Here is a 25,685-nt window from a genome sequence, read left to right as displayed (position 1 = left end):
TACAATACCTAATTTGAGTGCATGAGGGTGTTCACACTGAAAATTCCAACGACACGAAGGGCGCTGCAAGTTCCTGGATGGTGCACTCATAACGGTCAAAAAGCTGAGTGTGCAACGCTGGACACTTTTCGCCCTTAATGGACGCCATCTTGGCCAAATAGCGGAAGGAGAGGGAGTGTTTTCAAACTCGTGGTAATCGCGGTTGAGAAAGCTGAAGCAGCAGCAGTGGAAAACAGACTTTACAGAGGTACAAGCAAGTTATAACATAAACGGTTCATGTTTTGACACAGTATGACCATGTCACTGTCGAATTGAGGACGCCAATAAAGTTATATTAAAATGTTTGCAATTGTCATTTCCGTGAAGTGCACAGAGTTAGTGTTTGATATGAGACAATACTATTTTGTTAAAATTTGCTAACTCCGCCAGTAAGCACACAGTGCACATAGGGTACTACACGAAAGTGTACTCACGTAAGCAGGGGCGGAGTGGGGCACTAAAATCCACCGGGAAAATTATGACGACTTGACCTGCAATCGGCCTAGGCCTGCGTTGATTTAAGAACAAACAAACAAATTAAATTGTATTTTTTTTTTTATTTGTGACCATGAAAGTTCTGTAACGCCTGAATAACAAAATGAATTAAGACAAAAATGAATTAAGATAAAAAATTAAGGCTAGCCTTCACAAAAATCAGCATGGGAGAGATAAGTGTGCAGGGTAACCATGAATGACATAGACAGTCAGCGAGTGGTATAAATATTGGTTGGACTTCGTTTAACTTTGAAGTGTAAGTCTTTGAGATTTCTCATGTACGTCACAGGGCCTCGGCCGGCCCACCGGGAAAACTCCCGACCGTCCCGATTGCCACTCCGCCCCTGCACCAGTTGAGGCAGACTCCAAGTCATGTATTGCCCCGCTTACCCTTGGCTTGGCTCTCCCGCGCTGGAACAACCTGTCAATTCAGGTGCGGCCATCTAACTACTACTTTACTAGTCTATTTTCCAAAAAAAAACATTCTTAAGAGAGTATTTTAACAAAATGTAATCCATACATCACTGTTTGAACGATTGACATAATGACATTTGACAGAAATAGCGGCCATCTTGAAAAAATAGCCGCCATGTTGAATTTTTGGGTGGCCAGCGCCTTTTTCCCAAAAAGTGACGCTTAGAGAGTATCTGTGCCAAATTTCATGCTTTTATACCAATTTGAACGATTCTCTTGAAATATGCCATTAATCTGCTGCACTATACAGACTTTGGAGAGAAGGCAGGCTGCAGCCAATCACTCTCTCAGCAGAGCAAATGATGCGCTGAAGACTTCCCCTGTCCTTGACAGTGGCAGCAGCATACCAGATGGAGATGGAGGAAGTGAGGATGGATTCTATGATGGTAGAGTAGAAGTGCACCAACATCGACTTTGGCAGGTTGAATTTCCTCAACTGCCGCAAGAAGTACATCCTCTGGTGTGCTTTTTTCTCTGAGTGGTCCTTGGCTCTTGGGCTACTCTTCTGACTATCCTTCTGACTCCCTGGTCAGAAATCTTGCAAGGAGATCCTGTGCATGATGCAGTGATGTTCCTTCCACTTACAGAAAATGGCCCCAATGCTGCTTACTGGAAGATTCTGAAGTTTTGAAAAGCACCTGTAACCAGTTCCATTGATATGTTTTGCAACAAGGCAATGTTTCTTGTGTGACACCTTGGTAGCGAAAAACCTTTTTATAGCCCATCAATATGTATTAACCCAGTTTATATTAATTTGCACAGATAGGAGGGATAATTACTTATTAATCTCTGCTTATATAAACTGCTATAAACAATTAACTGCTTATAGATTTCAGCTTGTTCCGTGGCTTTCCTTGCCTTGGTGTACTGCTTTTTCTTAGCGTGTTCAATACTTTTTTCCTGTGTAATTTACACTTTATTACACATAACTACTTAAGGAGTTTAATGTTTGGATTTTTTTATATATACAATATACATGTGGAGTTAATACTGATGTCTGATGAAAATTTCATGCAAATAGTATACTTACTGAATTTTTTTTTAACATGTTCAGTACTTATTTCCCCCGTACAGTAATTTTAGGGTACATTTTCTTAGAGTAGAATAATTACAGTGGCTGACCCCTTATGTGGTGTGTGTGTGAGTCTGAAGGGGGTGGGGTCTTGCATATCTAACACAGATGTTCTCTTACGCATGAACACTTTAATTTACCGTCACATCTGGTGTGGGTCATCACTGCTCTAGAACAGGTGTCCTGTGCCGCGCATGTGAGCAGTCATATGGCCCCCAGCAATAGAGCACAGTTGACTTGGGCTGCCTTCCCTATATGGTGACATTCATTATCACCATGGCAGCAAAGGCCTCTATCAAGGCCTCTATCATTGACTCATTGACACGCCCTCTCTCACTCTCTTTCTCTCTCTCTGTTTCTCAGACACCTTTCTTAGGCTTTCCTGTTATGTCTGCATTCTATTTCTCTCCATCTGTACCTCCTCAGACAGCCACTCATGCCTTCTTTTTGTTTTCCACCAACGTCTCTCGAATCTGAAGTTTGTTGGATGGACAGGTGTGTGTGTGTGTGTGTGTGTGTGTGTGTGTGTGTGTGTGTGTGTGTGTGTAGGGGTAGATTTGTTCCCTCGGAAACAGGATTATAACAGAAAAAGAGGGCATTCAGGCCCTCACGGACTACAAGCCCGCGCCACAGAGCTGTGAGAGCAACATCCCTCTGCTCAACAACCTGAACCGCTTCTTTGCTCGCTTTGAAGCACAAAACAGCACCTGCCCACAGAAGACCCATCCCCCTCTACATGAGCAGCCCCTGTGCCTCTCTGCCGACAGCGTGAAGAGGACACTTGCTGCTATCAACACCCGTAAGGCAACAGGTCCAGACAACATCCCAGGTCGTGCGCTGAAGGACTGCGCAGGGGAGCTTAAGGATGTCTTCACAGACATCTTTAACACTTCCCTGAAGCAAGCCATCGTCCCATCATGTTTCAAAGCTGCCACCATCATACCTGTGCCGAAGAAAACTGCTCCATCCTGCTTCAATGACTACCGCCCTGTGGCACTGACACCCATCATCATGAAGTGCTTTGAGCGGCTTGTCATGTCACATATCAAAGCCATTCTCCCCCCCACCCTGGACCCCTTCCAGTTTGCATACCGAGCCAAGCGGTCTACAGAGGATGCAATCTGCTCTGCCCTCCACCCAGCCCTCACCCACCTGGAAAAAAGAGACTCATATGTGAGATTGCTGTTTATAGACTTCAGTTCTGCATTCAACACCATAATACCACAACAACTCATCTGCAAACTTGACAAACTGGGACTCAGTACCTACCTCTGCAACTGGCTACTGGACTTCCTCTGTCAGAGGCCCCAAGTAGTACGTGTTGGCAACAATACCTCAAGCAGCATCACACTGAGCACAGGGGCCCCCCAAGGCTGCGTGCTCAGTCCGCTGCTCTTCACCCTGCTGACGCATGACTGCACTGCAACCTACAGCAACAATCACATAGTGAAATTTGCTGACGACACAACTCTGGTGGGTCTCATCACCAAGGGCGACGAGACTCAATACAGGTTGGAGGTCGACCATCTGACCACGTGGTGCAGGGACAACAACCTCCTGCTGAACGTCAGCAAGACCAAAGAGATTGTTGTTGACTTCCGGAGAGGTCACACCCAACACCTGCCACTGACCATCGACGGTGCTGTGGTGGAGAGAGCGAGCAGCACCAAATTCCTGGGGGTGCACATCAGTGAAGACCTCTCCTGGACCACCAACACTGCATCACTGGCGAAGAGAGCTCAGCGCCGCCTGTACTTCCTGCGGAAACTCAGGCGAGCAAGTGCTCCACCAGCCATCATGACCACATTCTACCGAGGCACCATTGAGAGCATCCTCTCCAGCTGTATCGCTGTGTGGGGCGGAAGCTGCACTGAATACAACAGGAAAGCCCTGCAGCGCATAGTGAACACAGCTGGAAGGATCATTGGTGCTGCACTCCCCTCCCTGAAGGACATTTACACCACCCACCTCACCCGCAAGGCGACCAAAATTGTGAGTGATGCAAGTCACCCCGCTCACAATCTGTTTGATCTACTGCCCTCTGGGAAGAGGTACAGAAGCCTGCGCTCCCGCACTACCAGACTCACCAACAGCTTCATACACCAAGCTGTAAGGATGCTGAACTCTCTCCCTCCTCTCCCCCCTCCACCCTCAGCTACATAACATCCTGGACATTGGACCCACAATGGCCGCCTGCACTACTCCACTTGCACACTTGTACACTTTACAACTTGGTGTTGTTGTCCTGAAAACACAACACTTCTGCTGCTCTTACATAACTTGCACCACTATGCCACTTTCTTTATTACTTAGGTCAAACAGAACTACCCAAACCTTTTATTGGCCTGACTTTGCACTAGTATTTTATTGACTGTCTACGCACAATTTCAACCAAATTTTGCTGCTCTTATTTTTTCATTATTATATGTGCCCTCTTATTTACTTATTTACTTACTTTTTTGTTTACTTGAATGTTATGTTTGTCTGTGGACTTAAATTGGAAAAATATGTCTTGTCTTCACCGTGGGATAGTGAGAAACGTAATTTCGATCTCTTTGTATGTCTGGAACATGTGAAGAAATTGACAATAAAGCTGACTTTGACTTTGACTTTGACTTTGAAAAAAAAGCAGAAAAGAGAAAGAAGACAGGAGGAAGAAAGGGACAGTGGACTGCGTGAGCTGTACAGGGTGTTCAGCCATGTTAAGTTCAAAGTGTGTAGGGAGCTAGTGAACATAGCTACGTCACTTCACCGGAACTCAGTAGTTCAGTAGATGGTGGCCGTATTGGCAGATAAACATCATTTGTTTGCCTTTTTTGGGGGCCTAGCAGCAAAGCTGCGAAGGCACCCATTGAGTTACTAGCTTTTCCTATTATACTTCCGCCATTGGAGTCTATGGCAGCCCATAGAACGCCTGGCTAAAAAGTGCTGAAGTTTGGCAGAAAGTTTCGGGACACTCCACTGACCACTCATACTCATTTACGGACCTCTAAGCCCAGCCGTCTAGCGCCACCAACAGGTCATATTGGATTTAGTCCAAACTCTACGAAAAGTTTCTGCGGTCACAAATTTCATCCGATTTTCACGAAACTTGCACAGAAGATACTTGCCAGATTTTTCAATTTCAACTTTGTTTGCCCGTGACAGCTAATCAAATATGGCGATGAAGCCGCAAAACAGGAAGTGGGCTAACATCTCGGTGATGCTTTAAGTTAACATAACAAATCTTGATAACATTAGTCAGGACACTGTCCCAATCACTCAGCCATTTTCATGCATATACATTGAACACACTAGCGCCACCACCAATTCAATGCTGGACATGCGTTCATGCGCATGATCCTTGACTCTTTTGTCTGATTTTCACAATTGAGGTAGCGTCTGAATCCTTGGACCATCCCGAGTTCATTGACCCCTATCCCGTCACTTTCCACCATATTGGACCTCCGCCATATTGAATTTGGTCCAAACTCTACAGAAAGTTTCTGCGGTCACAAATTGTATCCGATTTTCACGGAACTTGGCGGAGATGATCTTCAGACCGAGCCGCACAAACGATACTTGTCAGATTTGTCAAATTCCACTTTATTGGCCCATGACAGCCAATCAAATATGGCAATGAAGCCACAAAACAGGAAGTGGGCTAACATCTCGGAGACGCTTTAATGTATGAAGTCCAAACTTGGTACAGGGACTTTGTATCTGATTGTGAGGACACAGTAGGAAATTGGCATCATTTGGCCTCTATAGGGGGCGCTGTAATACAGGAAGTGGGCTCATATCTCAGCAACGCTTCCTTGTATGAAGTCCAAACTTGATACATGGACATATTAGCTGATTGTGAGGACATTCAAGGAAAGTGGTCTCATTTGACCTCTAGGGGTGCTGTAATAAAGAAAATGAGCTCACATCTCAGCAACACTTTGTTGTATGTAGAGGGACATGGTAGCTGATTATGAGAACGCACAAGGACATTGGTGTAATTTGGCCTCTTGCTGTGAGTGCTTGCTCATGCCATGGCAACGCCATTCCTGCTATAGCGCACTGCTAGGCCCCCGCATTGCTGCTTGCAGCTATACAGTGGGCATCGCTTTCAAATGGCCACTTCAGTCGCGCATTACGAGGCGTGAAGCTTTAGTACCACTTTCAGCCACTGTGCGTTGCTCTGCCACTGTACATCGCTCTGCCTGCCGCCCCTTCTGAAAAAGCTTGATTTACCACGATTTAGACTACTTGGGTATGGCTTAAGGCTTGACTACACGGTGGTAACGAAAATCGAAATCGAAATTTGCTGTCTACATTATTGTCAGTGTTGGGGTAACGCAACTACGCAAATCAAAACAGTTTTGTGATAATTGAGCCAGTAGAGAAATAACTGTTCAGATTTAATCTGTAGCCTTGGGTAGGCTTCTGCGACGTTTTGGTTTCGTAAATAAATTTGCCCTACTTCTTGACTGCAATGTAGTCAATTGACTGCTTGACATGTCATTTTTATTTTTCTGTACAATAAACAAATACATCTGCTTTAGCCGCAGAATTACATTCATATTTGCAACTTACATAGTCCAATGCATCGTTACACTACGTTAGTGTTTCCCAAAACCATAGTAGCAACGAACGTTCGCTACCACTATCGTAAAGTTGTGTAGTTACAACTACACCTCTCGACCTGTGGTAGAATGCTAGTAGAAGCATAGTTCCAGGGATCTTCATGTCAAAGATGTCACTGACGCCAGTTATTTGTTTGCAAATTAATAATTATAAATATCAATATCAATATCAATATTTCTAATTGATATTTACACTTCTAACCACCATACATCCTTATTTTAAAATGCCCAAGGCAGAAAATACATAAATTAAAAGTCAATTTGCAGCCATGTGCACGTAAGTAAGTCACACACCTGCAGATAATAATAAGGTGGTGCGCACTTTTTGACAAGTCAGCTGAGAATATGTAGCCTTTGATTTTCATGGGGGGGGAGGTCCTTGTTAGTTTACGCAAACCAAGCCAAGAAGGCTGATTCTGATTTTGATAATATGATCTGCACAAAAGATAAACTTAGGTAAACAACGATGTCAATATTGTTGTCAAAATCTTAACCCAGATTCCAACTCTTGGACAGGGGACTGGTAACTGCTGTGCAACGGCGGCTGTCATCTGCCGGCCTTAACGCAATGCGCCACAGAAGTTTGTGCAGGTGCCCGTTCACGTGCTACTAAACGTCATTAACCACCTTAGTCCAGACTACTGAAGTTTGGAAACTATCATGGTCCAATCTTACAGTACTATGTAAGTACGACAGTTTTGGGAAACAGTCGTAACTTACATGTTGGTTAGTTGAACGACGCATCCTGTTAGTAAAAAGCTAACCTCCGTAATTGTACGGGAAACGCACCCCAGATCAGCTTGTAGGCCATTAGCAATCTGTTTATTTTATTTTATGAAGCCTACACAGTAGATCACATGCCACATTCTCACTTTCAATAGACAGATGCAATAGCCATTGGTCAAGTATTGAGTATAAAGCAATTAAGATAGTACCCTATACAAAAAGTACTTCATACTATCATAATAATTCGTTAAAACGAATAGCATTTTGCAAATTGACAAAACACTGGATTAAATATTGTAGGCACAGGAGAAAACTTGTACATCCATTGGCCCGTGGGGAGATCACATGCCAGTTGCCTCTCCCTTCAGTGCTATGACTCGTTCGGCTGTGAGCTTGTTTCGCAAAAAAAAACTCTATTGCAGATATCAACGCGTCTTTGTTCATGGGTTTGTCCTCACAGCAGAGGCTTAGACAACTATGACCCACGTTTTGGTTTCGTAATTTGCCCTACTTATTGACTGCAATGTAGTCAATTGACTGCTTGACCGGTTATTTTTATTTTTCTGTACAATAAACAAATACATCTGCTTTATGCCGCAGAATTACGCACTTGGCCAGCCTATAGAACGTGCACATTTTGAAGAGAATAGAGAATGTACGCACGCAAGAATCTGTAGGCTATTTGTGGCTGGTTACCAGCAAACAATGTTTAATGCATTAACTCAAGACGTCAAACATTGCTGAATGAAGCCCAAAGATATGAAGCCCAAAGATAAATAACAACTTGCATATCTGGCAAGTTGTTATTTTTTACTTAATGGTTAAGACTTAAATGGTTGGGCTATAGGCCTAGTTTGCAAGAAGGAGACATAAAGCGTGAGCATGCCACACTATCCACAGCTGTGGTAGCGGGGAGTAGGAGGATTGCTGTTAGCGCAGGATTTATATAAAATTCTTCAACAGAAGGCCTGCCTCGAATGCAGGCTTGCCCAAAAAAAAGGCCTGTGGTTTGCGCAGCCTACAGTAAGTAGGTCTTAGTGAGTTAGGAGTCCTCTAGACTTCTTTTAAGCTGTCTCAGAGGTGGAAAGTTGCATTTGTTGGGGGCAGGGCCAGATTAACAATTCATAGACCCTAGGGAACAAATGTCTGATGGCCCCCCCTGCCCCCCAGCCAACATGAATCGGGCGGTCAGTTAATAGGCCTATATCGTGAAGATTTGTATTGCCATTTAAGGCACGAGTGCATCTGTGAGGCCAAGCCTCACCAAGTAGCCCGTTTGTTTACAACTAACATTACATTTAATTAAACTGCTTATATATAGGCTATGCCGAAATAGTTTCAACATTTTGAATATCAGTGTCGGGTGAATTAGGAAATGCCTTATGGCTGAAAGCTGCTTGGGATCCCCCCTGTCAAGCAATAACCATACAAAAAGTTAAAAACAGATGACATGATGCACGTCACTGACATAATGCGCAAATAATATAGCCTAGATATTCCAATATATTCGAATACATATGTTTATTTTAGAGGGGATATTCGAACGTCATTTTTGAGCAATTTTGACAGCCCTAGTCCACTGTAGGCCACGCCAATCATCTATTAAAACCTTCCACCTAACCCCGGTGAGTGGGGGTCGCTATAATGCGTGTGAAATAGCACCATTGAGTAGCCTATGCGAAATAGCCTTAAATTCGTTCCGGTGTTGTGTGCCTTCTTGTTTCTCCACCTACTGGTTTCCTTGCGCGTGCATGTGCTGCAGCAGTTGTCAGACATTCACAAACAAGTTGTTTTAGGCGGTTTGAAGTCGCTTTTCATACGCCATGAGCACTCGGGTACATTACAGCCACTCGGACAAAGGACATGTAAAAAAAATATATGTTTTGAAAACTAGCATTAAACTGGATTCGATCCCGCAAAAGCAACACACGCGTGACTCTCTCCATCCTGATTCCCTACTATTTGAGCTAATATGTTACGCGAATCAATGAACTATTGTAGGCTACAATTAATTAATAACGTAGGCAACACCCAGGTAACATGTTGTCCAGGCTATCTGAAACAAGGGGTTGCCTCTCATCTACAACAACTGGTTACCTTGGGCTGCTACAGTCGTCAGTGCACTGTGCACAGTAGGCCTATGCTACTCTTTGTGGTTGATCAACTAAAAATAAAAGATGTATTTGGTGATGATGTTATTGTAGGCCTAGTAGACCTAAATTCTGAGAAATTAAATGGTACGAGAAACGATATACATAGCGCACCAGACCGCGATGTCTTCAATGGTTGAATGAAGGGAGTTTGCAAAAATTAGTCAATAAACATTCTTAATTTTCGAATGTCTTTGTCAGAGAACATCTGACTTTTAAAAACCATAGGCCTGGTAGTCGCTCAGACAAGGAGTTATAAGATTAAGGCAATACCATTTGTGTCATCTAATGCAGTTCAGTGAATTAGCAAGATACCATCAGAAGCCAACAATCATAAAGCGCGTTCTCTCCCCTGCGCATGAAGCTGTCTGCGTGTTGTAGGCTAGATTTGCGTGAGTTCTTTCTATCTGTTTTTCTTTTGTGAGTTGCGACCACCTAGGCTATGTTATAGACCCGACAAAGCCTTGTGTTAATTCTTCAGGTGGGAAGTGTCAGGAATTTTCATATGAGAGACGCTCTCATTGGTGGTTAGTATATGGAGTAGGGAATTGACAGCAACATATCCAATCACATTGTGACAGATGCTGAATTTAACATAAACTGCAATGTTTTATTTTAAATGAATGTAAATTTAGCCGGGACTGTAAGCTGCCACACGTGGGTGCTCGATGTTTTCAGTGGGTGCCCGAGAGACGGAGCACCCACGGTATCGGCGCCTATGACAAGCGTATCTCGTGGTTGCATCCATTACAAACAAACATGCAATGTGAACGTCTGGGATTGGGGAGAGCACTAAATGCTCTCCTGAATAAGCACGAAGTCAAGCCTTTAAATGAAAAACACTCTTTAATAATCAAAAAAATAAAGGCTAATGAAGTAAACTTGTGACCATCAAAAATCGTTTATCGCCTGTAACTCCGTGATAACAGGACGTAACAAGAAAGGCATTTGGCTGAGCAACGGAGGTTAATATGCTCTATATTTTGTCCAAATGATATCTGTCTATCATCGTTGCACTTGGAGAAAACCAGAATGTTTAATTTGTTATTAGGGCAGGCCAGGCATATTTCTGGCTATTAAATTATTTCTAAACCAGTCTGCTAAAGTCTGTAGTGTGTGAAGTCTGTGTAGGGTTTTCCAGCTCCATTTCTTTTTACGGGACACCCTGCTCACTTGAGACCTCTGCCGGTTGTTGCAGCGTCATTGCAGCGTCACTGGAAAAATACAAATTAAAGTCGCGTGATGCCACGTGATCCTGCGCGCGGACCGTGAGGGAAGCTGGCCAAGTCGAAGCACTGCCCACTGTATTTATACTTGGATTTTGTGAAAACTAGCGAGAAATAGACCTAGTACATTCTAAAAAGCTGTTATTGTAATCTCAAAATACATCTAAAAAGAGCCAACTATTTTACATTAGCAATCTAGCAAGCTAACCATCTACTGTTTTGAATGCATAATGTGTTGGACGCGTCTTGTGAAACATCAAACATCTCTATGGCAACTATGGACTGGCAGGGCATTCCAAATAAAACTGTTTTAGCGATCGAGTTCCCTATGAAGTTCCTTGTGAATTTTACACCCTGTGCACTGGGAAGGGAGTAGGGAATTCAGTGTAGGGACCATTGTAATCGGAACGCAACCAGAGAGAGAGAGGGAGAGAGAGAGAGATACAGACAGAAAGACAGAGAAAGTGAGAGCGGGAAGCTTGAATTAAATTTGTTTGAGGGCTGTAATTGTGCAATGAGCAGAGGAATAGTGTGTGTGTGTGTGTGTGTGTGTGTGTGTGTGTATGTGTGTGTGTGTGAGAGAGAGAGAGAGAGAGAGAGATAGATAGATAGATATGTCTGTGGGAACAGAGTGCCCTTATTACTCCTGCCATCTGTCTATAATCCACAGGCAAACAGGGGAGAGAGAGAAAATGTGTGAGAGTGTGTGCATGTGTCTAGTGTTTGACAAAGAGGGGCACAGACAGACAGATAGACACAGAGAGAGAGAGAGAGAGAGAGAGAGAGAGAGAGAGAGAACCTTTGTGTGTGTAGGGTTGGGGTGTGTGTGTGTGTGTGTGTGTGTGTGTGTGTGTGTGTGTGTGTGTGTGTGTGTGTGTGTGTGTGTGTGTGTGTAAAGTGACATTGGGGCAGCTGTGGCCTACTGGTTAGCACTCTGGACGGTTTGAGCCCTGACCAGTGGGACCACGGCTGAAGTGCCCTTGAGCAAGGCACCTTACCCCTCACTGCTCCCCGAGCGCCGCCGTTGTAGCAGGCAGCTCACTGCGCCGGGATTAGTGTGTGCTGTTTGTGTTTCACTAATTCACCGATTGGGTTAAATGCAGAGACCAAATTTCCCTCACGGGATCAAAAAAGTATTTATACTTATACTATATATATATATATATATATGGTACAATGTAATGACACCAGCAGAGGGCAGTGTGGTAAAGAGTTTCTGGTAAAGAGACTTCGCTTCTCGGCGTTTTGGCTAAGATCAAGTGTAGTATCTGTAGGATCAAGTGTAATATCAAGTGTAGTATCTTATCAGTTTAATATCTGATACGTGTTCTACCTGAGGACTATATATTAATTTGAGTTTTGGAACCGGAGGGTTGCCGGTTCGGACCCGACCAGTAGGAACGGCTGAAGTGCCCTTGAGCAAGGCACCTAACCCCTCACTGCTCCCCGAGCGCCGCTGTAGCAGGCAGCTCACTGCGCCAGGATTAGTGTGTGCTTCACCTCACTGTGTGTTCACTGTGTGCTGAGTGTGTTTTACTAATTCACGGATTGGGATAAATGCAGAGACTGCAATGCAATCAAGCATTTTGGGCGATGTGGAGGCACAAGCCGGCAGCAGAGCAAATTCTTGGAAGGCTACCTCTGAGAATGAGAGAGAGAAAAAGATTAAAAGAGCGATGCATACTAAGGAAGCTACCTTTATTTTAGAGACTGTTCACATGTCTGGTTTAACAAGTAGCCTATGGACATTTAATCTGAAAAGTCAAGTTATTCAACTCACACAGAATGTGACCAGGCATCCTGGTTTAACCGGGACAGTCCCTGAGATGCGTGTGCAAAGTCCCGACAAAAAGCCTGTCAGGACTCTAAAATGTTGCGGTTTACACCAATCACTATGAAAGTGTGGTCTTGTTATAGCCTGATCATTAACTAAACCCATGTAGAAAGACTATAGCCTAGCGTCTAGCGTATGATTTCGATAATGTGTGTGTGTGCAAGTGTCAGTCAATAGTAACAATCTGCATATTAATTTTGCATTTTGCATGCCTACCTGTTTATGCGTGTGCCTGCATGTGTGTGTTTACTTATCCTCATGCCTGTGTATGTGTGTATCATGCTTCCCCCGTCCCGTCCGCAGCCAACCTTACAGTATATCTCTGTAAACATTATTGCAATGCCTTGTCATATATGCCTCGTTTTAATGGTTAGGACAATGCAGAAGAGAAAGTCATCGTTGTCAAAATAACCTATGGCTGTGAGTTTTGTTTTCAAATGTTTTATGCACGTCTGGATAACGGGTGAGGAAGAGGCACCTGATGCTTGAACCACTCCACTCCCGCCCTCCCCTGCCACTGATACCAGTTGTTATCCTACTGCCAGGATATTAGATGCATTAAAAAGAGGTGGGGCGCAACTGTGCAGGGCCTCTTCAGGCCCCCACAGAACGCCCCACCTGGCTCTATTCCTAGATGATTTAGTTATTGTTTTCTTGAATGGGGGTGTGAATGTTGGACATCTAGTATGAGGAGCATTAAAAAGTAAGGTGTACAGAGTGGAGCTGGCCCTGGCAGTCACAGGGGAAGAGGAGGGATGTGGAGGTGTGGTGGCAGGGAGGCCCCTCTGGGTGCATATCCTCCCTCAGAGTAGACACACCCCTCCAGCTCATCCACCCAACCACCCCCCAAGGGTACCAGTCCTATAAAGGCAGGCCTTTATTTCTGACGTGGTGCGTTTTTATTGTGAAACATGAGTTTTGTTTGGAACGGCATACCGGTAGGCTATCAAAAGCAGAGGATGTTCGGTTTGGTTTGGGATTTAATTTACGTTTGGACTGCTTGATTATATTGTTAAATGTTGGGACTGATGGCCACTGAAATCTGTGGGGTATTTGATGGTTAACAAGTTGGTTCACAAGTTTAATGTAACTGAAGGAGTGTCAGGATTTCAATCCGCTTATTGCCAGATGAGGCATCCGCTTTCATTCATTCATGGAACGTGCACTGTGCTGTAATGGAAACCTTATTGCGTATAGCCAACGAGGTCTACGATAGCCTAAATTGAGTTATTTTTTTAATTATGCATGATTTACTTTTTTATAAAATTCGTAGTCTGGAATGCCTCGCAGCTCTCTGCGAGACACTCTGGCAAAGAGCAATGATGCACGTTACTTTAACCCCAACGCTCTGGGGAACCAGCTAAATTTATGAAGACAGCACTGCAATGTTGGAGGACAGTACACATTGGTCGTAGTGTTATCCGATTGCGTCGAAGTCCGAAATCATTCAGAGTAAACATGGTCTAGTGTTATCCAATTGCGTGCAGATTTTTAAATGCATGCTTGTTGCTGCCCCTCGAGTTGGGCCATTACATTGTTCTTTGCCAGACCCTTAAAGGGACACCAGGCAAGCCTGATGCTTTTTCTCTACAAAACTCCCCCTCGCTCGGTCTGAAGCTCTTTTCCTTTTCTTTGCGTCTTCCGTCAAGGGTTTTCGCTCTGTAAAGGCTCTGCCATTATACACATGTTTGCAACAATCTCTAGCGTTTCATTAGCCTGCCTCTGTGCTGTAAACTGATCCTGCTTCGGTCGGCGGGATACACCGAACTTGCAAGTGGGATATTCTTCCTACAGGCAGTAGGGGCAGGCGAGAGAGCCTTCATTCACCCCGTAATGAGTCATTTAGCCACATACCGACTTACGAAGATGATTAATTAACATGAAAACGTTGCCTGGTGTCCCTTTAATCTTTCTAGATTATCAGGGTCTGGATTTTCCAGGCTACCTCGCAGCAACAATTGTGTTTAAATGCAGGCTACTGCTTAAGCTTCTGGGAAGCTCAGAAGAGGGCGAGAAGTGGTTGATCAACAAAAAATGTCTCCACGGCTTATTTGATGTGTTTTAATACAGAAAAACACCCTTGGGTCAATTTTCGCTGGAATTACACTTTAAGAAGGGAAAGAAGAAGGATCTCTGGTACTGAAAAGTGTGAAATTGTGCACTACCTTGGACAAAGTATGAAAACATTGGATATTTCCCAAAAACTCATGCTTAATCATTGTACTGTGAAGAAATTTGTCGCTAATTCAGAGCACAGGCGGGTTCGTGCAGACAAAGGCATACATAATAAGGAAGGTTTCTGCCAGACAAATTCATAGGATTAAGAGAGCAGCTACTAAAATGCCATTGCAAAGCAGCAAACAGGTATTTGAAGCCACTGATGCCTCTGGAGTCCCACGAACCTCAAGGTGTAGGATCCTCAAGAAGTTTGCAAGTGTGTATAAACCTACTATTCGGCCACCCCTAAACAATGCTCACAAGCAGAAATGGTTGCAGTGGGCTCAGGAATACATGAAGACTAATTTTCAAACAGTTTTGTTTACGGATGAGTGCCGTGCAACCCTAGATGGTCCAGATGGATAGAATACTGGATGGTTGGTGAATGGCCGCCATGTCCCAACAAGGCTGAGATGTCGGCAAGGAGGTGGCGGAATCATGTTTTGGGCCAGAATCATGGGGAGAGAGTTGGTAGGCCCTTTTAGGGTCCCTGACAGTGTGAAAATGACCTCGGCAAAGTATGTAGAGTTTCTGACTGACCACTTTCTTCTGTGGTACAAAAAGAAGAACCGTACCTTCCATAACAAAATCATCTTTATGCATTGCAATGCACCATCTCATGCTGCAAAGAATACCTTGGGGTCATTGGCTGCTATGGGCATAAAAAGAGAGAAACTCATGGTGTGGCCCCCATTTTCCTCTGACCTCAACCCTATTGAGAACCTTTGGAGTTTTATCAAGCAAAAGATCTATGAGGGTGGGAGGCAGTTCACGGTTCTTTTGCAGTTCTTTGCAGGATGTCAGAATAGCCTCCCAGAGCTGCTCTGGGAGGCTATTCTGACATCCTGCAAAGACATTAAAGCAGAAATTCTCCAAGAACTCAATGAATGCAAGAATTGTGAAGGTGATATCAATGAAGGGGTCCTATGTTAACATGTAACTTGGCCTGTTAAAGAAGCCCTATGCAGGTCTGGTTATTCCTTCGCTGTTTCTGGGTTTTCGCCTGATTTGGGCTCGCATTTTTTACGACATAGCTCCTCCTGCAGCTTCGGTAGCAAGTGACTGCTACGCTAAACCCCCACTAGCTAGTGAGCTAGCCATCAAGAAACCAAACAAAACACATACAGGGCTCACAATAAAATGGTCGAGCAAACACATAGTTCAATAGACTATCAAACAACATTACAAAAATGAAGTTCACCCAAGGGTAGGCTACTTACAATTTCAACAGCAACAAAGCCAAGTCTGAGTCCGTTTTGCAGTCTTTTTAGAAACTACAATCTGACTACATTTTCGAGGCGCGATTGGATACTTCCGCTGAGTCACATCCGGATTTGTTCGGTCCGGGACCAGAAAAATGCATATTCGTTTTTTCCGGGGAGAAGCACTAGGGGGAGACGAAGCACCCACCAAACGACCTAAATTGTATAAGTGTATAGTGTATATATATACTCTTTTGATCCCGTGAGGGAAATTTGGTCCCAATCCGTGAATTAGTGAAACACACTCAGCACACAGTGAACACACAGTGGGTGAAGCACACACTAATCCCGGCGCAGTGAGCAGCCTGCAACAACAGCGGCGAAGCGCTAACCAGTATACCACGGCTGCCCCAAAAGTGTTGTAGAACCATCAGAACGACTCTCATTCTGCATAATTTAGGTATGCATTTTTGCTATAATTGTTGCATAGGGCTTCTTTAAGATGTTTTTGATTGAAATAACTTTTGATTTAATTTACAAATGACCATTTAGTTCTTTACATAATAATTTAGAACAGTGCATTTTGAGTTTTTTATTATTTTTAAAAATACTGTTATCATTGGGAGGTTTGTTCAATAAAATTCGAATTATACTCTAACGGTTGATGACTTGAAAATTATACTGACTGTCATTTGCATCAACTATTTAGGAAAATCTGAGAAAAATGTAATTTGCATAATAATTTGGAACGCAGTGTATGTCTCTATCACTGTTATGTACTTCTGTCCCCTCTTCTATTCCTCTCGTATGTATCCTTTCTCATTCCCTATTGCTTTTTTCTCTGTATCACTGTCCTCCCTTGTTTCTCACCTCCACTCCCCTCTCTCTGCTCTGTCGCTCTGTCCCAACTCCCATCCTCCCTTTCTGCTTTTTCTTGGAACTGGAATTTAGAATTAAAATAATTTCCCTGCATTTTGATGCCTAGGGCAAATTCTCTCCATGGTTCCATCCCAATATTTCACACACGCCACCTCACCATTAAACCATAACACACACACACACACACACACACCACACCTCATCAATGTTAAACACTTTTATACAGAGGCAATGGGATGCTCTTAACCATCAGAATTGTAATTCTCTTTTCTCTTCTCTTCTCTTTTCTCTCTCACAGCTGAGATTTTTTTAAAAAGTCTAGAAAGTTCCAGCTCAGATCAGGCCCACTATGTTTGTATAGAACTAGGGATCTCCTCAGACTGTTTGCAAGTGTTTGTAAATATTCACAGCAAACTCAAATGTTTGTGAACATTCACCTATGGTTGCAAATTTGAATACACCTCAGATAAAGTTCTAGTCCAGATAAGGCCTGGTCCTGATTTTGATCTACACTAGTAATATCTGGGTAACCTCCCCTATCCAGGTTCCGCTCCTTTTCTGAACTAAAGCTGCTGTAGTAGTTGTTGTTAGCAAGCCTAACCAGAGACTTTCTAACGAGGAGACACAGCACTCAAATAATCCTCCATAAGAATGTATGGAGTTAGTTTGTAACACCAATATGGCAGTTGTCTACACATATCCTGCATTGTCTACACATATCTACACATATCCCGACAAGTGAATACATTGTGCCAATCATATGGTATGTTGTGAATACATTGTGCCAATTACGCAGTGTGTGCCCAAAATATCAGCCTGATAACTGCCCAAAGTGCATTGCAAGATGGCCGCCTAGTGGGGGGACTTGCCTTAAAGGACTTTGGTCTAGCTTACTTCTGCCTGTATTACCTGATTTTGACAACACCATCCCTGCAGTGTGCTCTGGACATTTGAAATAATAGCATGGCTTGAAGTCTTGAACACTGGGCCTGATTTCAGGCATGGGCAAGACAGTTTAAGATTTGAAATAGATCATTATAGTCAAGTCAAGTCAAGTTTATTTAATTCAAGTGAAGTTTAGTTTATTTATATATTATAGATACTTCATTATTCATAATTCATTATAGCACAGGCTAAATGTGTACCTTTCTTTGAGCCCTGTAATAGTGATGGGATGTCCACCTCGTTTGTATCTTGACTGGCTAATGTCTAATTATGTTTCTTCATTACTGAGCCCAGAACATACAGTGGGCATCGCTTTCAAATGACCACTTCATTCGCGCATTACGCGGCGTGAAGCTGCGTGAAGCTTTAGTACCACTTTCAGCCACTGTGCGTCGCTCTGCCACTGCACATCGCTCTGCCTGCCGTCCCTTACATCATTGTTGCCGATAGTAATCCCAGCCTACGAATTCAATAACAAAATAAATCATGCATAATTAAACATTACCTCGATTTAGGCTACTTGGGTATGGCTTAAGGCTTGACTACACGAAAATCGAAATCGAAATTTGCTGTCTACATTATTGTCAGTGTTGGGGTTAACGCAACTACGCAAATCAAAACAGTGGTGTGATAATTGAGCCAGTAGAGAAATAACTGTTCAGAATTAATCTGTAGCCTTGGGTAGGCTTCTGCAGAAAACAATGTTGTTGCCGATTTAATACTATCTGGCGACGTTTTTAACAGGCTACGCAATAGAGGCTTAGACAACTATGACCCACGTTTTGGTTTTGTAAATTAATTTGCCCTACTTCTTGACTGCAATATAGTCAATTGACTGCTTGACATGTCATTTTTATTTTTCTGTACAATAAACAATTACATCTGCTTTATGCCGCAGAATTACATTCATATTTGGCTGACTGCAGACGCACCACTTCCCTCCCCATATTCCAAGATTAAGATAGTAGCCTATACAAAAAGCACTTCATACTATCATAACAAAAATAGTTAAAACGAATAGCTATTTGCAATTTGACAAAACACTGGTCCTCATTTTGCGAATGCGAGGACGATATGAGCCTGTTGCATTTAGTTAGATGTCCGAGTCACGCATAATGTTTGAAAACCACTGGCTCGTAATCACAATAATTTAACACACGACAGTTGGATAACCTACTTCATCATGTCCCCATGCCTACATTTTTGTGAGTAGCATAGAGATCGTTAAAAACAATAAAGTATGGCTCTCCGTTTGGGACATCGAAAACTTATATTTTTAATAGACTACCGTCGAAGATGCTGACTTGCAAAAGCCTCGGGATAACACGTTATCTCCACTATCATCAGTCATGCCCCTTGATCAAAGTGGGGAATGAAATAAAAGTTTGAGAACCACTGGCTTAACAAGTTACCTACAGTCCAGAACACAGAATCTGTTGCAATATTCTGATGATCGGCGATGATATCGGCAAATGTTTGTTTTCCAAAGTAAGAATTTCACTTCACCATGCACCTTCGACAATACCTGGCCTACCTGGTATCATTACAAACATTATTCTGTGTCCTAAAACTGGCATATTTTATGGCATTGTGTCATGTAAGTTCGTTGCAAAATCTAGAGAAATGTGTGAGGTGGTCAGCGGGGGACAATTGAGACACACATTGGATTGTGTTATTACTTGAACATTCCACACTATCCACAGCTGTGGTAGGCCTATCAGGGGCAGGAGGATTACGGTCAGCGCAGGCTTTATATAAAATTCTTCAACAGAAGGCCTCGAATGTTGTCTTGTTTGTGGAGCGCTTTGCTTCGCTTCTGTAATTTCGGCTTAATTGAAAATGAGGGCTTCCCTCAATGACCCTCCGAGAATAAATAAAGGTTGAATGAATGAATGAATGAATGCAGGCTTGCCCAAAATAAAGGCATGTGGTTTGCGCAGCCTACAGTAAATAACAGACCCGCCAGAATGTGCGTTATGATGCTTTTTTACAAGGAAGAGGTTTTTGGTACCCTACGCACACTGCATGTTCTTAAATAACAATGATCATCAGTAATATTCGACCATTAATTTGGGTAAATGGGCAAGCGTGACCACCTTGATTGGCTGATTGGCTGATGATTGTAACGCGGGCATGATTCCAAACACCTCCATTACGATGATGAGTGACAGGTCTCAGAATGCGTGTGCTACACAAGGACGGAAGATGATGAATAACTGGGGCCATAGGCTATTCACAAAGGCTTTTATCTTACTACTAGGAGTAGGCTACTCCTAAATCGCACTTAAAGATTTTAGATTGGAGTTTTCTCTTAAAAGTTATTCACAAAGCCTTTCAGACAACTCCTAATCTAGGAGTGAGTCTTCGTGGCTATGGATGACGTCATTACTCATGCACGAGCTTGACTGAAGTGACCACCTTGATTGGCTGACGATTGTAACGCGGGAATTCCAAACACCTCTCTTCCGATGATGACTGACAGGTGACAGATCGGAGAATGCGTGCGCTACACAAGTAGTGCGAAGGACGGAAGATGATGAATAACTGAATAAAAAGGCCTAGCCTAAATGAATAAAGAGTAAGGCAAAACAAATAGCTTAGTAGCCTAATGAAACATAGGCCTATGGATTGATGCAGTAGCCTACCTTTGCAACATTATTAAATTAATATGTCACCATATCCCTAGGCTATGTTTGCAAAGAGGAGAACATTTTAATTTGATTCACAATGAAACGTTACATTTAATTTACATGTTAACAATGAGTAGTTTTGGTTGTTGTTGGTGGCATTATATCGCACGATATCGCTGTTGCTAGCCAACTAGCAAACAAACGTTTAAAAAACAGTTGACACCGGCGAGCCCTCGCCGCGACACGATGCCTCCCCTCAGCTGTGCACCAGGCTGCGACTCCTGCGTCCTTCTCAGCGAAAAGATAGTGGAACTCGAAGCCAGAATAGCGACCCTCCATCAGATTGAGAAGGATGAACAGTTCCTCGACACCATTCTCTCCGTAAGTAACGTTACCTCTCTTACACACACAAATGCCAGATGCCCTGATTTCACTCTGTCCTCCAATACTTTAACCATGCCATGCACTAATGCAACTTCTGTCCCTGTTGCCTCTCCCCGGCCTCTGCTGAGAACCAAGCCTGCTCTGCTGGCCAGCTCCACTCCACACCAGCCTGAGCCATGGCGTAGAAGCAAGCATCACAAGCACGGCAGACGGTCCGGACGGCACTCAGGCCCAGCCCAACCTATACGACTGGAAAATCGCTATGCCATTCTGACCGAGGATGAGGAGCCCCTCCAGCCCCGAGACAACCATCCTGGTCCCTCCTCAAAGTCGGCGCCCCCCCGACCCCCTCCTCCCCGGACCTCATCAACCTCCACCCTGGTCATCGGCAGTTCCATGGTTAGAGACCTCTGCATTCCCCCATCATGTAGCGGTCCCTCCAAGGTCTACTGCTTCCCTGGTGCCAAGGTCCTTGACATCCAGCAGAAACTCCCAAGCATCCTGGCCCGCCACACCAAGGTCAACAACATCATCGTACACGTGGGCACGAACGACATCAGAGATAAGCAGTCAGTAGCACTGCAGGAAAACTACAAAACTCTCATCACCACTCTGATGGGCACAGAAAAACGCTTTGTCATCTCTGGGCCTCTCCCTACCTACAGAAAAGGTGCTGAGAGATGGTCCAGACTGTTCGATCTCCACACCTGGCTCAAACGCTACTGCGCTTCCCTAAGCATCCCCTATGTCAACAACTGGGGCTTGTTCTGGGAGAGGCCCAGTATGCTGAAGCGTGATGGTCTCCACCCAAACCAACATGGAGCCAGGCTACTCTCTGACAACATAGCGTCCACACTGAGACATTGACATTCTGTAGAAAATATTACAGATTCACGCCCCCCAGGTATTGATTCGAATGGCATTATACATGTGGATGAGTCTGAGAATGTTTTCTGCAGGGTAACATACAATACTACTACCATAGATCAAGCTGTGTCATGCAATAGCATGACTTATGCTCATAGTTCTATTCCAACGTTGATTTCTACCCAACGTATAGTAAAAAGAAAAGACAAATTTAAAACTAGAAACCTAACAAATATTCTTTCCATACCTCAGCATATTCCTCAAAAGCCAGAGGCATTTTCAGCTAACATGGGTTTACTAAATATAGGTGCACTTACTACCAAAACCTTTGCAATCAATGATTTTATTAGTGAAAAAAAATTGGATTTTCTGTTTCTTGTTGAAACCTGGCTGACTTCAGACAGCGAAGCTGTTCTTGTTGAGACTTGTCCCCCAAATTATAATTTCTTCCACTCAATTAGACAAGGCAAACGAGGTGGTGGAATTGCCTCCATTCTCTCAAACAAATATAGTTGCGCACGAGTCAACTTTGGCGAATTCGCTTCCTTTGAGTATATTGCCCTCACTCTGAAGGCTGACCCAGCTGTACTTCTATTAACCTTATACCGCCCTCCTAAACTATGGACTGGCTTTCTCGACCAGTTTTCTGAACTTATGTCGCTCATCATCACTAGCTATGATCGGATAATTGTAAATGGCGACTTCAATATTCATGTCAATAAGACAACTGATGCTAAAGCCAGTAAGTTCCTTAATGTGTTGGACAGTTTAGAGCTAAAGCAGCATGTTACAGGACCCACCCACAACCTTGGCAACACCCTCGATCTAGTCATTTCCAGAGGGATAGAAGTCACAGACTTATCAGTAAATGATATAAATATGTCTGATCATCATTGTGTATCTTTTAATATTGTACTACATACTCCAAAAATTCATCCCGAAATTGCAATCAAATCGCGACTCTTGGACATTAGAGCAGAACAGCAGTTCATAGCTCTTATAGACTCCATAAATTTAGATATTTTACATCATCCCATTGATCAAATGGTAGAGGCTCTCAATCGTGAATTAGGCGCTCTGCTTGACAGAGTGGCACCCTTAAAGACTAAAAAAAGGCCCTGTAGCAAACTGACACCTTGGATGAACGAAAATATCCATGATCTAAAAAGATCATGTAGGAAAGCTGAGAGAACATGGAGAAAAACTAAGTTACAGGTTCACCGTGCCATTCTAAAAGAAAAAATTGCAAATTATAATAGAGCTATTCGGAATGAGAGGAGGAACCACTTCTCTAAGGTAATTGCTGAAAACAGTGGAAACTCTAGGGTGTTGTTCTCTACCATTGATAGGCTATTGCATCAAACACCTTTTGATACACTCAGTCAGGCATCCTCTCTAAGATGCGCAGAATTTGCAGACTTCTTCAAAAACAAAGTCATTTCTATAAGGGAGGCTATTGGTAACACAAGTAATATGTTTGATAGTACACCCAAAAACAGCCCCCCAAAATTAAGGTCCTTTAGCACTATTACTCAATCTGAGCTTGGTAAAATTATAACTCAAACCGGCTCCTCAACATGTGTTTTAGATCCAATCCCTACTACATTCCTCAAAAAAGTATATGATGGCTTAGCTCCCTTTTTTCTCAAGGTAATAAATACCTCATTAGAAACAGGTATATTTCCAACTGCTTTTAAAACCGCTGTTGTGAAACCTTTACTTAAAAAGTCAAATCTTGACCATACCAATCTGAGCAACTACAGGCCTATATCAAATCTATCGTTTTTGAGCAAAGTACTTGAAAAAGTTGTTTGTAATCAGTTAAATACCTTCCTCAACGAAAACAGTATCCTTGAAAAATTCCAATCAGGTTTTAGATCAAATCATAGCACAGAAACGGCTCTAGTAAAAATAGTCAATGATCTCAGACTAGCTACCGACTCAAACAAAGTCTCAATCCTTATTCTTCTGGATTTGAGTGCGGCATTTGACACCATTGATCATAGCATCCTAATTCACCGCCTTGCGAAGTGGGTGGGTCTCTCTGATAATGCTCTAAACTGGTTTCAAACCTACATTACTGGCAGAGATTTTTATATCAGTCTAGGAGATCATGTATCTGAAAAACAAGACTTGCCTTTTGGTGTGGCCCAGGGGAGCTGCCTTGGTCCCCTGCTATTTTCTCTATATATGCTTCCATTGGGAAACGTCATAAGTCAACATAATGTAAACTTCCACAGCTACGCAGATGATACCCAATTGTATCTTTCTGTGGAGCCAACTAACCCAGATGGCCTTTGCTCCCTCACTGCATGCCTAACCTCCATTAATCAGTGGATGAGCAAAAACTTTTTGAAACTAAATGATGACAAAACAGAGGTACTTCTGGTTGGACCAAAACTAAAGCGAGATATTATTCTTAGTAATCTGGGGAACTTGGCACACCAGGTCAAACCAAAAGTAACAAGCCTCGGTGTCATCTTAGATGCAGAGTTAAGTTTTAAGCCCCATATCAGTAAAGTTACTCAGACAGCCTATTTCCACTTGAGAAACATTGCCAAAGTGCGGCCCTTTTTAACTCAACAAGATGCAGAAAAACTAATTCACGCCTTTATCACTAGCAGGTTAGACTACTGCAATGCACTTTTCACTGGTCTTCCCAAAAAACATCTAAAGAAATTGGCACTCATACAGAACTCTGCGGCTAGACTTTTAACTAAGACTAAGAAGAGAGAACACATCACCCCTGTGTTGGCTGAACTGCACTGGCTCCCTATTTCCTATAGAATTGATTTTAAGGTTATGTTAATTACTTACAAAGCTCTGAATGGCATAGCACCTTCATATATCTCTGAGCTTTTAATATCTTATCAACCACAAAGGAAACTTAGATCATCCAATTCTAATCTTTTAATCGTACCCAAAGTGCTCCACAAACAAAGTGGAGAAGCTGCGTTTATCCATTATGCCCCCAAACTATGGAACACCCTGCCTCTGTACATCAAGCAGGCGAGTTCAGTAAATATTTTTAAAAAAGATCTGAAAACATACCTGTACAGGAAAGCTTTTAGTTAACTCATCTTATCCTGTAGACTACATTTTCAGATTATTCTACATCTGCTACTATTGGAGGGCGCAGCCAGCCAAAAGCAGATGGGCTCCCCCTATTAAGTCAGGTTCTGCTCAAGGTTTCTTCCTGGAATATGGGAGTTTTTCCTTGCCACAGTTGCCATATGGCGTGCTTGTGGGGGGTAAGAGGGTTAAGGCTGCCAGTCTTATGACGTCATTTTCTATATTTTTGATATGTTGCTGAGTATATCATAAACAGCAAAGAAAAGTGATTGATAATGACTGACTATTATTGTGTTACATGCTTCAAATGTAAAGCACTTTGAGCTGCATTCTGTGTATGAAAGGTGCTATACAAATAAAGCTTTATTATTATTATTATTATTATTATTATTGCATCCCTTTTATGAATGCAAAATTGTTCCCTCGAGATTGGAAGCTCCTGTTGCGCATAGGCTATTTCAAAACATCGCTTCGTGAATTACTTTTTGTGAAAAAATTAGGAGTCCTAAAGTTAGGAGTGACACGCCCGTTATTTTTAGGAGTTGCTCCTAAATTCGCCAGTTAGGAGCTACTTTTAGCCTTAAAATTCTTTGTGAATACGGCCCCTGAATAAAAAGGCCTAGCCTAAATGAATCAAGGCAAAACAAAATAGCCTAGTTTATTAAATTAAATTATTTTTTATTTAATTAGTTAATTAAATTTAGTTATTAAATTAGTTAATTAAATCATTCTGTTACTACGTTTGCAAAAGAGAACATTTTAATTAGATTCACAATAATGTTACATTTAATTTACATGTTGACAATGATTAGCCTAGTTTTGGTTGTTGTTGGCGGTGTTATTGCATGTTAGTTATGTCTACA

At 42.9% G+C, this 25,685-nt stretch overlaps 1 pseudogene; it reads left to right on the top strand.

Moving 5' to 3' along the window:
* Positions 1 to 12,021: 12,021 nt before the first annotated feature.
* LOC121690520 lies at positions 12,022 to 12,230 on the top strand (annotated as a pseudogene).
* Positions 12,231 to 25,685: the final 13,455 nt, after the last annotated feature.

The sequence above is a fragment of the Alosa sapidissima genome, chromosome 18 (assembly GCF_018492685.1).
Source record: "Alosa sapidissima isolate fAloSap1 chromosome 18, fAloSap1.pri, whole genome shotgun sequence".
NCBI lineage: Eukaryota > Metazoa > Chordata > Actinopteri > Clupeiformes > Clupeidae > Alosa > Alosa sapidissima.
Note: the sequence above shows the minus strand (reverse complement) of the source record. Positions and strands in the feature narration are given on the sequence as shown.